The sequence below is a fragment of the Pyrus communis genome, chromosome 2, assembly GCF_041283825.1.
Source record: "Pyrus communis isolate YQ-2024b chromosome 2, ASM4128382v1, whole genome shotgun sequence".
NCBI classification, from domain to species: domain Eukaryota; kingdom Viridiplantae; phylum Streptophyta; class Magnoliopsida; order Rosales; family Rosaceae; genus Pyrus; species Pyrus communis.
This window is the reverse complement of record NC_142566.1, coordinates 20,632,097-20,646,031: the sequence shown is the minus strand read 5'-3', so window position 1 is coordinate 20,646,031 and position 13,935 is coordinate 20,632,097.

Here is a 13,935-nt window from a genome sequence, read left to right as displayed (position 1 = left end):
CCTAAAACCTAAAACTTCAAGAATAAGGTATAGTATTCCCAAACCTTAACCTTGCAAAATCTACTTCCGTCTTGATGGAATATATCATTAGTTATGCACCTATTCGTGCTCCTACCAATGTTGTTGAGGAGTACCATTCTAGTAGTCAATATGTGAGATTAATTTTGCTCCACTGAACACCGTTGGAAGAGCAGAATTTTGACATGAATGGCCTTGTTGGCCGAATCCACCCTTGTAACTTTGGTTTTACTCTGTGAACATTTTTTTCATGTTCTTGGATTCACATTTGGTGATTGTTTTACTTATGGATAATCTTATTGATATTGTCCTCGAATATGAGTTAATTGAATCATGTATCTTAATACATATGACCGATTTAATTAAACACGTGATTGTGTAGGAATGTGGGGAAGTTAGTTGTCTGGATGAATGCGATACTACGCACACTAACTTTACACCTAAATCACATCTCTAACAACGACTTCATGTCTATCCAACATGATTAAGAGCATTGTCACGCTCATCGTTGTATGAATGGTACTGCATTACCATTTAAAAGACTTTAAATTCTCTATGTCGTTGATTTTTTAAGGATATTCGAGATGACAATGGTCATAAATGACACCACTCAAGAAAATTGAGTGCAATATCTTTGCACCACCTCCAAAAATGAGCCTGAAGCTTTGATTTGAGGCCAATGGGTTGTCTCCCAACTGGGAACACATCACATATGGTCGGCCTGGAGCCTGGTGATTGAGCAGTTTACTTGCTTTGGCACGACCTTTTCAGACACTTAGGTCGAACAATGATGCTACAACGCATCTTCTTACCCGAAGTAAATATCTTGTGCCTACAAGCACACTTTGCAAAGCCTGCTCATTAGGGAAATTGATTTTCTATATTATTTCTTGCAAATATATGAAATCACCATTTTTCACAGTGGATTCAAGGGAATATATGTGGACTAATCCAACCAAAATGCGGACCATATAAATACTTATGGTTTTGGTTGATGAATCGAGAAATTGGTTACATGTTTTTCCACACACATCGCTGCTAAACCTCATGGCCCATTAAGGGCTCACCACCCTACTTATCCCTTAAGGTCTAGGAGACTGGATAATGCCAGAGAGTTTATATCGACGTTTTTTATTTATTTATAAAGTATTGCATGTATTTTGGGTTTATAATTGAACATCGAATTCCCATGTTCACCGCAATGGCCTCGCCTAGTGATCATAAAGCGTAAATTAAATGATCGCCTAGATTTTGGTAAACGTACCAAGTTTCAGTTTCTACCTAGGGCTATACAATCTTGTACACAATTATGTTGGTCTGCCTTGAGACCCATTACCACCCAACCCATATGACGTTATAATTGGTTATCAAGTATGAACCTGACGTTTTTCGTATTTACGCATTTGGGTGTGCATTCCATATGCCAAATTGCGCCACCGCAATGTACCAATATGGGTCCTCAAAGAAGGATGTGAATCTTTGTCGATTATGATTCTCCTTCACACTAGCTATCTTCGAGCCTTTGCAAGCGATCTTTTTACCGCTCATTTGCAAGTTGTCACTCTAATGAGACAATCTTCGGGCCGTTAGGGGGAGATAAGAACGTCAACGTTCCTGTAAAACAACGCGAAGTTGTGTAGATGTTGCCCACTATGTCTCATCTCAATCCCCATACCACACAAGTATGATAAGCAAGTGTGATGAATTCTAGCTTTCAAAATGTTGCTCCATACCCATTCCTCTGATTTAGCTAAAGTGACGAGATCATATACCAGCTGCAAACATGCCTACAAGGATAGACGTACTTAACGAATGTCGAGTCAATATCCTTAGAGGGTGTGCCGTCCCTATTGGACGGTCTGGTACATCGGCGGATAACCAATCAATTTGCCTTGGCCTGGAGAATGACATATCACTCGGTTCATATGATTCACTTCCCTAAAAGAGGAAGACATGACACAACAATGAATTCATACTTGATCGTTGTCTCAAGTCATTTCCATCTTATAAGATTAATCTGAATTACTCCCAAGACTTGAAGTTCTTGGTCCAGTATACTAGTTTGGATGAGCTAAATGAAATTGAAAAAAGATTACCATCAATGATATTTTCACTTATATGGTAGCTACCGACATAAATGAAAAGCGACGATATCGAATAGTGTTCCGTTGATTAAGTGACAACGTATAACTGATTGGACAACCAAAATTACAATCCAGGTCAAATTCCTTACCAAAGTGTGTATTGGACCTGTCGTTCCTACACTACCCAATGTAACCCTGTTGCATTACAAATGGGAAAAGAAGCGTTATGAGATGAATGAAATAATGCGATATGATGCACACCTTACGGTACAAGGTTTCTCTCAAACGTCATGTGATTGGCAGCATTATTATGAAATGTGGTTAGTGTTTTCTCCATGGGGATATAGATACGGAGATTTACATGTAAGTTCCCGAAGAATTACATGGATTGGTTCAAATAGTTCCAAACCACGGAACATCCTATTAACTTGTTTGAGGCGTTCACTTAAATCCGACGAATGTGGTATACTCGTCTAAGTGATTATTTGATCAGTTAGGGATATGAATTCTGCCCTTATGTGTTAAACTATGAAGTCTTATTTCGAATTGTTAGAGTTATAGTTTATGTCATTGACACGAATCTCACTAAGACTCGGAAAGAGCTTGAGAAAACTGCTTCGTACCTGAAAATGGAAATTGAGATGAAGAATCTTAGGAAAACTCATTTATGACTTGACCTAAAGTTGAAGCATTGTTCTGACAGTATTTTGGTCTACCAGTCGAACTACACCCTGAAGGTGTTACCTTTAAGTATACCTATGATCGTTCATACATTATATACAAATAAGACCCTTGAAGATGTTATGGAATCTGAAATTCCATATCTGAATTCAACTTTGCTCTTCATTGTACTTAGCTCATTGTTTTAGACAAGACATCTCTTTCGCTATTAAGATGCAGCACCGCGCCTACACGCAACCACTGAATTGGTATTAAAGACGTACCCTAAAGGTACTACAAATTTGGGCAGATCCCAACTCATCTCGAGCGGATCCAACCCCTGATTCTCGGAATGATGATTGCCTTGTTTGTTATGCTAACACTGGTTACTTATCAAACTAGCACAAGGCAAAATCCCCGAATGGTTATGTCTTTATCGTTAGAAATATCACAATATCTTGGAGGTCCACGATATGACCTTAGTTGCAAAATCTTCGAATCGTTCCAAGAATCACCTCACTTCACTATGCCACAAATGAGACATGGTTATGAGTTCTTATCAAGCATATTCGAAGTACTTGATGTTTTTCCATCGTTGAGTCCGAACAACGATCTATGAAGACTATGCTGCATGTATCCACCCGACCAAGACATGATACATCAACGAAGTCAAAACCAGGACATATTGCGTCTACATCTACATCAGCAAAGCATCAAGATATTAAAGTCATGCAAGCCGATCCTAGACAACCTTGTTGACCTCTACACGACGTTACTGCCGAAGTCAACCTTCCAGAAGCTTGTCCGAGGAATTGGTATGCCTAACTATCATATGCAATGCTTGTAGTTCTCATTTGGAAGTTTTGTCAAACTCAGGGGGAGTATCCAGAAGTATACTCACTTGATCTTAATGTACTATTCTTCCTACGATTATGAGCATTTTTCCCACTGGGTCATTGCTACCTAACGAGGTTTTAACGAGGCACCCATCCTGATCTGATCATACCCTTGTGAGCTCTTCTACTTGCGTCCAAAAGACGTATAGTTTTGACTTAATGCAACTTCTAACTTTTCTCCTTAGACTATGGGTTTTTCTCCCACCTTGGGGTTTTACCATAGCGAGGTTTTGTGAGTTTTACTTTTTTATGCATTCTTCCATTGATCAGAGACTCGCATTCGCTCATTATGCCGACAACTTCATCAACTTTACTTATTTCATCACTGAAGACCTAATGTGCCATTTACTAGAGTATTTACACCCTCAAGGGGGTGTTATAGTCCTATTAGATTAGGAATGTGATTGTGTAAATCCTAGTACATCTAGGAATATCTCTTACATTCCTATTATGAATTGATTACCTATTAAGAGTTGTAATCCTAAAGGGTAAGGAATTAACCTTCCCTACTACTATAAATAAAGCACAATGGGGTGGAAAATAACACACTTCACAATTACACATCTCTCTCTTTCTCTCTCTATGCCGCATCTTCTCTCTCTCTATGACCTCCATTATTGTTCAGTAAATTATGCCTAGAACAATAACATATTATTTTATGTTATCAATAATATCGTTAAAACATTTATTACAGGATGGCCAAGAGATTCAATATTTTACAAGCAAATCCTCTCCCGAGAGCCAGATTGCACTAATATCATAAGATAAGATATGGACCCAATAAGGTTTAATAGCAACTGGATTACAGTGGAGCAAATGCCACCATGTTAAGGGACAGAAGCTCAATTTGGACAAAAGCAAAGCACTGCAGGTAGGGTCATTCCTGCCATGACTCATGATCAGCACAACAACTATAATACATTCACAAGAGTTTTCTTTAATCTTATTCTGTGATCTTTAGCTAGTTTATGAATTTTTTTTTTCTTTTCTGAAATTTAATTACCTATATATTTGCTAAAGTAGTTTGTGTGAATTTTTGGATTGTATATTTTTCTCCATATGGAGGCTACTATATATAAATTAACTACAAGAGAATATTAAACTACAGAATTGTAGAAAACCCTAACCACGAAGGTCAACTAATCCCACAACAACTCACTAATGTTTTACCACTAAAGCTAGAAACTATATATTAATCTAGAAACTATGTATTTCTCTTTGCAATGTGAAGATGTCATTTTAAGTTCTCTTTTATTTTCTGGTAAACGGTAAATGAAGACCTCTTGATCATTGGTTATTGTGTAACTAATGCCACATCATCCTAAGTTGTTAGAATGTTTGTTAGGTGGTTAAATGAGTTGTTAGTTGGTTAATTAGTTACTTTGTGGTTATTATTCAGTATATAATGTACTTCAACTCACAAATGTAATCAGTTGTCATTTTTACTAATTATTTTTTATTCAATGGTGAATAATTACTTGTTCATTCATTTTTCCATGCGTGCATGCCTGCATGGTATATTCTATACGTAGGAGAGAGCTGAATACAATTCATTAGGAAATTTGATTATAATCCTTGGCAAAAATGACTTCCATTTTTTTTTTTTTTGGAAAAATACGTTATTCATTGCAAAGAAATAGAATGCGTACAAACTGAGGATAGCGTGCATAATGGACCTCAATAAAACCTTGCCGGGGCTTTCAACCCAGTCGAAGGGAAAAGAGCGTCATGCACAAACAAGAGAAATATCCCCAAATGACAAGACATAAAATCTTAACCCTACAAACTTTCTTCAAATAAGATATCCCTGAGCAAGTCAGGTGGATTTTCACACCACCCAATTTGATGGGTACTACCCAACCCCAAACGTGCAAGCCAATGAGCAGCCGAATTACATCCTCGTTGCACCAAACTCACCTCTGAACCAGAAAAAGATAGGAGCATAAATCGCAAGTCATTTATTATATTTCCCAATGGAGAACAATCATCATCCTTGCCCTTCATGGCAGTCATCACCAGACTGGAATCACCTTCAAAGCTTATCCTTTTACCATCTGGGCAATATGACTGGGCTAGCAATAATGCATGTCGAGCAGCACAAAGCTCTGCATGGAATGCTGAACCTGTCCACCCCAAAGGTCCCTCTACTGCAGCAACAAAATCACCCAAATGGTCACGTAGCACAGCTCCAAAACCTCCCCTTGAGCCTTGTTGTATCCACGCCCCATCAAAATTACACCTAACCTAATCAACCCCAGGTCTCTGCCACTTCTGTTGAACTTTCATGGATTTTTTTGTTCCCGACTTGTGCCACTTATGGTACTCTTGTAGCCAACCTTCCGTTCTAATCAACAAATCTTGCGGCATCAGCTGCTTCCCATTCCAAATCCCATCATTCCTATTCTTCCATAGCATCCAAATAACCATCAACGATAATTCGAATACCAAAGGCGGAGAATGCTCAACAATATTTGATAACCAAGATGACTTTTAGACTAAAACCGTGAGTAAGATCAAAATCTAATTTTAGTCAATTGATATATTAATCACCTCATTTATTAATTATATTTGATGTTTAAATTATTTCTGTTTTACTTCCTAATTTTAATGTATTAATTATATTTCATTATAATTTTCATTTTCATTTCATTCATCGTAATATATTTTGTTGTAAACATTTAGATAAACTACTTTTTGTTATACAATATATTTCAATATACTTTGTCTTCTTCATTTAGGTACATTAAATTCTTTATAATACATTTTGGTGCATACATGTAGGTACATATATTTCGGTACATACATTTCCATACAAACATGTAGGCACATTAATTCAAAATAAAACATTTTGGTACATATATTTCGGTACTAACATTTTAGTGCATACATTTCGGTACACATATTTAGGTACATTAATTTAATAGAATACATTTCGATACTAAAATTTAGGTACATTAATTTAATATATTACATTTCGATACTAGGTACATTAATTGAGTCTTTCAAGTTTGAAGAATGTAATATAATTATATAAAATTAATAAGTTAAAATATAAATTGGTCAAAAATAATTTTAAATGTGTATATTAATTGATTTAAATATTTAATGGGAGACAGTGAATAAAATACACATTAATTAATTTGAATTAAGAACACATTAATTGATTTAAATATTTAATGGGAGACAGTGAATAAAATACACATTAATTAATTTGAATTAAGAACATATCAAGGGACTATTGTGACAACCCATCCCAAATTTCACATTTTTATTAATTTTAGAAGCGTGAACCTAGGGGCAAGGACTTTGACTTCCGTTGATCATCGGTTAAAGTGACGTATGACTTATTCTTTTAGCATATCCTCATAGTACTTGCCACTACGAACGCATAGGCGAAAGCCGTTTGCGAGTCTGAATTATAACGGTATAATTACTGACGTTTGAAGTTGGTTATTTAAAGGTAGTTAAATAATTTAAACTCCCACCTTGTGGGAAGACTAACTAATCAGCTTTAAGTAAAGAGAAAAAATGACCAATCAAATTAAAATGGATGGAGGACCAATGAGAAATCAGAAAGAAAGAAGAAAAGAAAGAAAAAAAAAAAAAGCTCCTAACTTTTCCGTGGGTTTTTCCACTCACGACCACCCATTTTCCAAGGCCGATTCCGGCCAACTCCGGTGGAGTTTTTCGATGCCACCACCACCATCTTGAAACTCTCATTCCCCTCTACAAAACTCACCCAAGAACCACCTTGATTAACCACGGTATGTGATGGTTTGACGCCACGAAAGTTAACGGTTCTCACGGTGCTTTAGCCACCCTTTTTTATTTTTCGGCAAATCGGCAAAGCGATGGCCGATGCCACCACTTGGGCTTTGTAGCCCATCCTCCCAGGAGCAAAACCCAACCAACCTTGACCCCGTTGGACCACTGTAGACGACGAATCGATACCGGGAAGCTTTAGGCACGCGCCAGCTTCATGAGAAAAATTGACCATCTTCCGTCCACTTTTGGACTTAGTGGCAGGTATGAAAGTTGTTCCTCTATTTGAGATCTTTATTCCTGTAAATTTTGGCAATTTTTGGAACTAGTTGGATTTTCCGGCGAGTCGGGGCGGCCGACCGCCACCCACGGCGGCGTGTGCGGTGGCGTGTGTCCAATGGGCCGCCAATGCTATTTTTAGGCTATTTTAAATGTCTTGAATTTAGTCTTGATATTTGATTGACGTAGGTTGATCGTTGGAACCTAAATTCTCTACGATACGTTAATAGGTATTTATGTGAATCGACGATCCAACCGTTGGATCGTCACCAAATTTTGTTACATTGTAGTACATAATATTTGAAGAATGTAGGAACTTACAGATTGGGAATCTGATGTACAGATCTTTCCGAATTGGATTTGTAAGTTCATAAAATAAAACGTTAACCGCTAATCAGTTTTGGGAATTGGCGAGGATCCAACCGTTGGATCGTAATAAAATTTTAGTATGTTATTCTAGAAGAATAATGTGGATCTTTGGAAGTTAGGGATTGGAAACCTGATATGCGGATCTTCCGAACGAGTTATACAGGGTTGTAGATCTTACCGTCGATCAAAGATCGACGGTTGACTTTTGGTCAATGGGTCTCAAATTATTCTTGAAGGTCCTTGAGGATATGCTTTATGTAAATTATGTATTCTATTGGTAAGAACTTTGAGATGTGATTTGATAATTGGTCACAGGCGACGATAGATCGTGATGTCTCGATGTGCGTGCAAGATAATCATAGCGTGGACTCCAGGTGAGTGGGTCTTTTTCTTTCATAGGAATATACTTGATAGTTCCACAAAAACTTCTAAATTGATCTCTGCTTGTTACCTACAATTAATCGTTGCGAACTACGAATGACTTGATCCTTGTTTAGGGTACGTAGGCAATCTAATAAGACGTTAGATGCAGCCATATAATAATTGAGATTAAATAATTGAGACAATAGCATTGTTTAGTGAATTGAGCAATGTGAGGGATATTGGTGAGAAATGTGAGTTTTAGCTTTATGATTTGGTGATTAAATGTTGATCATAAATCAATGCGTGAAGAATCAAGAAATTGAAGTAAGGAAAGGTAAGTAATGATAGTTAATTAACTAGTGTCTAATTGGGCTTATCACTGATGATTACTCTCAAAAGTAAATAGTTTGGGAGTAGGGTGTTATTGATTGTACATGTTACGCCGTATTATATATTCTAAGAATATCATGAAATGTTTGGGTTTAGATTGCATCATGGCATATTCATATGGATATTACCTGAACCTAACTATTGTGAATGCTTTGAAGTGCTAAATGACGCCGCGGACGCTCATGTAAGCTTCAGGTGAGTACATGTTGATGATAGTGATGGTAGTGAGTATGATTGCGTTGAGATATATTATAGCTCATAAACCTGCACCCCAGTGTTAGTGCTTCCGCTCGTGGCCAAGGCACAGTCCTTCACGTGATGTTCACCTCCCGCACCTCACGCTTACCTTGGATCCAAGGTAGGTGCACATTCCTGTCGTACATACCATTTTAGGTGGTTCCGACTCGTAGGTGACCCGTGATTATTCGCACAGTCTTCACATGATCGTAGCACTTGAGCGTATTTATTTACACCCAGTCTTGTCGTACATACCACTTTAGATGGTTCCGACTTGTGTGCAGGTATACTTATTGAGTTATTGGCTAGCATGTTATTGAGTTATTGGCTAGCATGATTGATGAGATATGTGATGAGATATGGATAAGTCGTACAGGTCACAAGAGGTGACTTCGACTTATATGGTAGCCATGATTGATGAAATATGTAATGGGATATGGGTGCAGTCGTACAGGTCACATTAGATGACTATGACTAATATATCATTTTGTATTGATTAAGTTCATTTGGCCTACTTATTAACGCATGGTGGAGTTAATGGACATGGCAAACTGTGGTTTTGGCCATTTTTGAGTATGGTTTGGATATATGTATATATGTTGTATTGTCTTATGGAAAACGATACGGGTTTTACATTGAGGGGCATTACTTTTAGAGAGGTAATAACTTTGGGAAGCTTGATTTTATTACTCACTCACACTTTCTGTTTGGTGCCTTCCAGGTTTTAGCAGCTGAGTTTGTATCAACAAGGATCTGTGGCGAATCTTAGTATTGATGGATACTTCTGAGGGTATGATTCTTACCTACACTTTTGTACCTTACTTATGCTTTGATGTCGTGTGTGAAATGGGTTCGCTCCCGCACACAACGCACTCTGATATTTAAAATTTTTAGGTTCAAATTTATTCACATTTTTCTACACTTTATCACATTTTACGGTTTCGTCACCTTTCAGGCGTCGGCCAGCACAGCTCGATTCAAGGTCCAAGTGGACTTTCTGAGTCGGAGGTGTCAACTATAATCAATATGTAATTTAACACCAAATTTTTATTAAATTTCAATCTTCTTCAAAGATTAAATTTAAAAAAAAAAAACACCTATCTTCATTCTCCCATACACAGAAGAATCAAGATATATCCCAAATTTTAGGACTCTTTTGCCCTACCCCCAAAAGAAGACTCCATATATAGTCATATGTAAATGCGCCATTTGATTGATGAATCTCACAAACATTCTCGCGATGGGCAAATGTTTAAACAAGGCTCTTCATTTTCTAGGCAACTTTTAGTGGCTGATAATATTAGGGTCACTCGATCTAGAGATATTAGTTATAGTTATTCTCCTTCAATTATTAGTTTTTTTTTTTTATTCGGAACCTTCAATTAATAGTTAAAGCTTGATTTGTTTCCCTTAATCATATTTTCGTATGTGTTAATACCATCGCTATTATTAAATAATATTGTCTTAGACCTTCATGTAACTAGTTTTTACCATAAATCTTCAAACTGTGAATCAAACTTTGTCTTAATCATAAATGTAATATCATCTTCAAAGAATATATATAGGTCAGTCTCATGCTCGTCGTTATTTTTTAATGTTTAGTCGTTAGTCTGTCTGACTAACCCTGTATATATTCATTGTTCTTGCATACTAATAATTCTTAATCTTAATTTGACCTAAAATAAAGAAAGGTGATTGGTCATTGCCGTCTCTAAACGGAGTGAAAATCCATCCAAAGAGAACCCGTGCCCGCATGCATGCATAGTATAAAAAGATCGTGCAATCCAAGTCAATGCAATTTATGGTGGATTCTGCATATATAGAAACACTTACCGGCTTTTTTGTTATATTAAATAATAATCAACGAGTTGCGAATATTTTTATTTATTTAACCTCGTTGTCTTTTGCTTATGGTAAACAAATTTTAACAAAAAAGATAATACTACTTAATAGTCTTGATTAACTTACTAGTATTTGTTTCTTGCATTTAGTACTACGGTTTAATAGTATTCATCTTCACTTGTAAGTGAGAGATCTTACATTCGATTTTCACTATAAGTGCATTCGAACTACATTATTATATCTAACCTTGTGTGAGACTTGGTATACTCTCCCACTTCTTTAACGTATATAACATCATTCGTTGAAAAAAAAAGAAGTAATTGTTTCCTCACGTACTATGTTTTTACATCACGTAGACAAACAAACGTGATCAATAATTTGTCGAAGCCACATGCGTGCACGTTAAGCTTAGTTGGTTTGATCTGAATGTGATAATTTTTTGCAGCCAATCAAATCAAGAAATGGTGTTATCCCCTTAGCTTATAAACTAGCTGGAACTGCCTCTTTTGGACATACTCGCACTCTTCAAGCAAATAATAGTCAAGAAAAGTCATGAGCAAAAACCCAATTATGTTAACTATTTGATTTAGCTATCAATATTAGTTATTATTATTTTATTGTATACTTTCTATAGAAGATTTTTATTGATAAAATAAAGGAAGACTCAGTGGACTAATTATTAACCCTTGGACTAATATCAGATACTTATCGAATTCAAAAGACAAAAGGAAGACTTTGTGGGATCCATTCAAAAGATAATAGAAAACCATAAAGTATAACAACATTATTTTCTGATTTCATACTTTACCAACAACATTATTTTCTGATTTCATACTTTACCCTTTGCACCCACTTATATAAGCTCCACAAAGCTTGCTTTGGGCCTTTGATCCTTTGTTTTAAAAGAGAAAAGCTTATGCGTTAAGCAAAAACCTTTTTCAAAATACATTTTGTGAAAAAAAAAAAAAAAAAAAAAAGACATTTTAAAATTGACTTTATTGATAATTGGCTGTTAAAACTGTCCAATGACACTCTTGTACATTTTTACACTAATCTATACTAAGAGGAAAGAAAAGGGTTTGAATCCGAGATGTAGTGGATTGAAGAAGAAAACTTTTACCACTAGGAAAATTCATCACTTGCAATAATCTTGTACATTTAAAACTCTTGTAAGTTGAACATTTACCATTGTAAATGAAATAACTTACAATGAAATAAGAATTATATTACAAGTAAAAAAAGACAAACTAGGAGATATTATATTTTTTGAATCGTCCAACACCTATGTATTGCGACAGTAAATAAAATAAATAGGTACACTGATATAATGATATTAACACAATGAATCATTTAACGTAAGATTAGTTGTAGAATAAGAACATTAATGTATATGTGTTACTTCCACCATCTAAATAATTATCATATATTGGAGCTGGGTCTTATATTTTGTAACCTACTTCACACGACACATTCACATTGTCCATCGATGAAGACAGGTCTTTTGACTTTTTGGATTTCAAAACGACTTTTATTCTATCTTAATTAATCAACTTGTCTTTTTATAGTCGATTGTTTTGTGTCCTCGTGTTATCTTCCTTGCCCTCACAGGTGCCATTTGCTTGTTTTAGAGAAAAATGAAGCAATATTTTATAAATTTTGATTCAATCGGAGTTTCGATTTCTAAACAAAAAATTTGTGAGTATTGATCCTAAAATTTGTTATAATATAGAATAATAATCATTTTCGTTAAATCTGTTAGAATTTTTATTCAAAATAAAAGGTTTACAGAGGCAAAAAAAAAAGATGAATATTCCAACCTAGATAACCAAAATAACTATTCCTCCATATTATTATAGACAACAATATTTACGAATATTTAGTTTAGGAATCAAGCTCTAACTGAGCTAAAGTTGTGGAACAATATTTCTAGTTCTACATACTTTTGTTGGTGAAATCATAAATTATAGGGTTAAGTTTAGTGTAGCTAAAGTACTAATATCGCTTGTAATAAAAAAAAATAAAAAAAAATAGTTCTGCTTGCTTTTAGTAGGTGAAATTAGAATACTCTTACAATTTGTATTTTTTTTTTCTTGTAACTGACGTAATTTGAATTATATGGATGAAGTGTCGAACTAAGATGTAAAAAAAAAAAAGAGCACACTACTCTTGCTAACTTGTTTAACTTGTTTACATACGTCTGGAAAAACATTCAACAGCCTTTTTGGTGATACATCTCAAATTTTCATATTCAATCTACTCAACTCCTATTCTACATGCATTATGTGTGACAAACTTATTATAAGCATAACTTACAGTTAAGCAACTTATACATATATTAGAACATGTAATCAAGTTATAAGTAAGAAATTTTAAATTTGATTTTTATATTTAGATTATTGATTTATCAATTCTCTTTTTGATTTCTCGATGAATATAGTTGCATGTATAAAATAAAAAATCGCTTAGAAGATGTGTCTACGATGATGCATATTATTCAAAGGTAAAAGTTTATACAAAAATTAACTGCTATAAAAATTCATTAGATCCATATTCAAAATTTAATTGTTAGTTTTTGAATTTTTGCAAAATGAGCCCGAAGTTCTAATTTTGTAATTACACAACGTGATTTTTTATTGTACCAATTTGATTTTTACGTTACCCTTATTGTCTACTTAAACGTTAAGTGTTAATAGACTTGACTAACATTTTAAGCATCCGTTGTTCGCCAGTTTCAATATTTAGTACTTTGCATTTTACTATTTTAACCTTTTTATGAAATTGATAGTCAACGTTATAGTCCATTATATAGCACATCAACAATTAACGTTTAATTAGATGATGAAACTGATGGAAATGTAGATTGGTGCAATATAGAAATCACATGGGATGGAAAACAGAAAGCCACTTAATACTACAGTCTAGTGATATTTCTTTTCACTTGTAAGTGAAAGGTCTTAGTCTCGATTCTTGCCAAAGACGAATTTGAATCATATTATTGCTAGTCCATTATGAGATTAAGAGCATCCCCTTTTTTT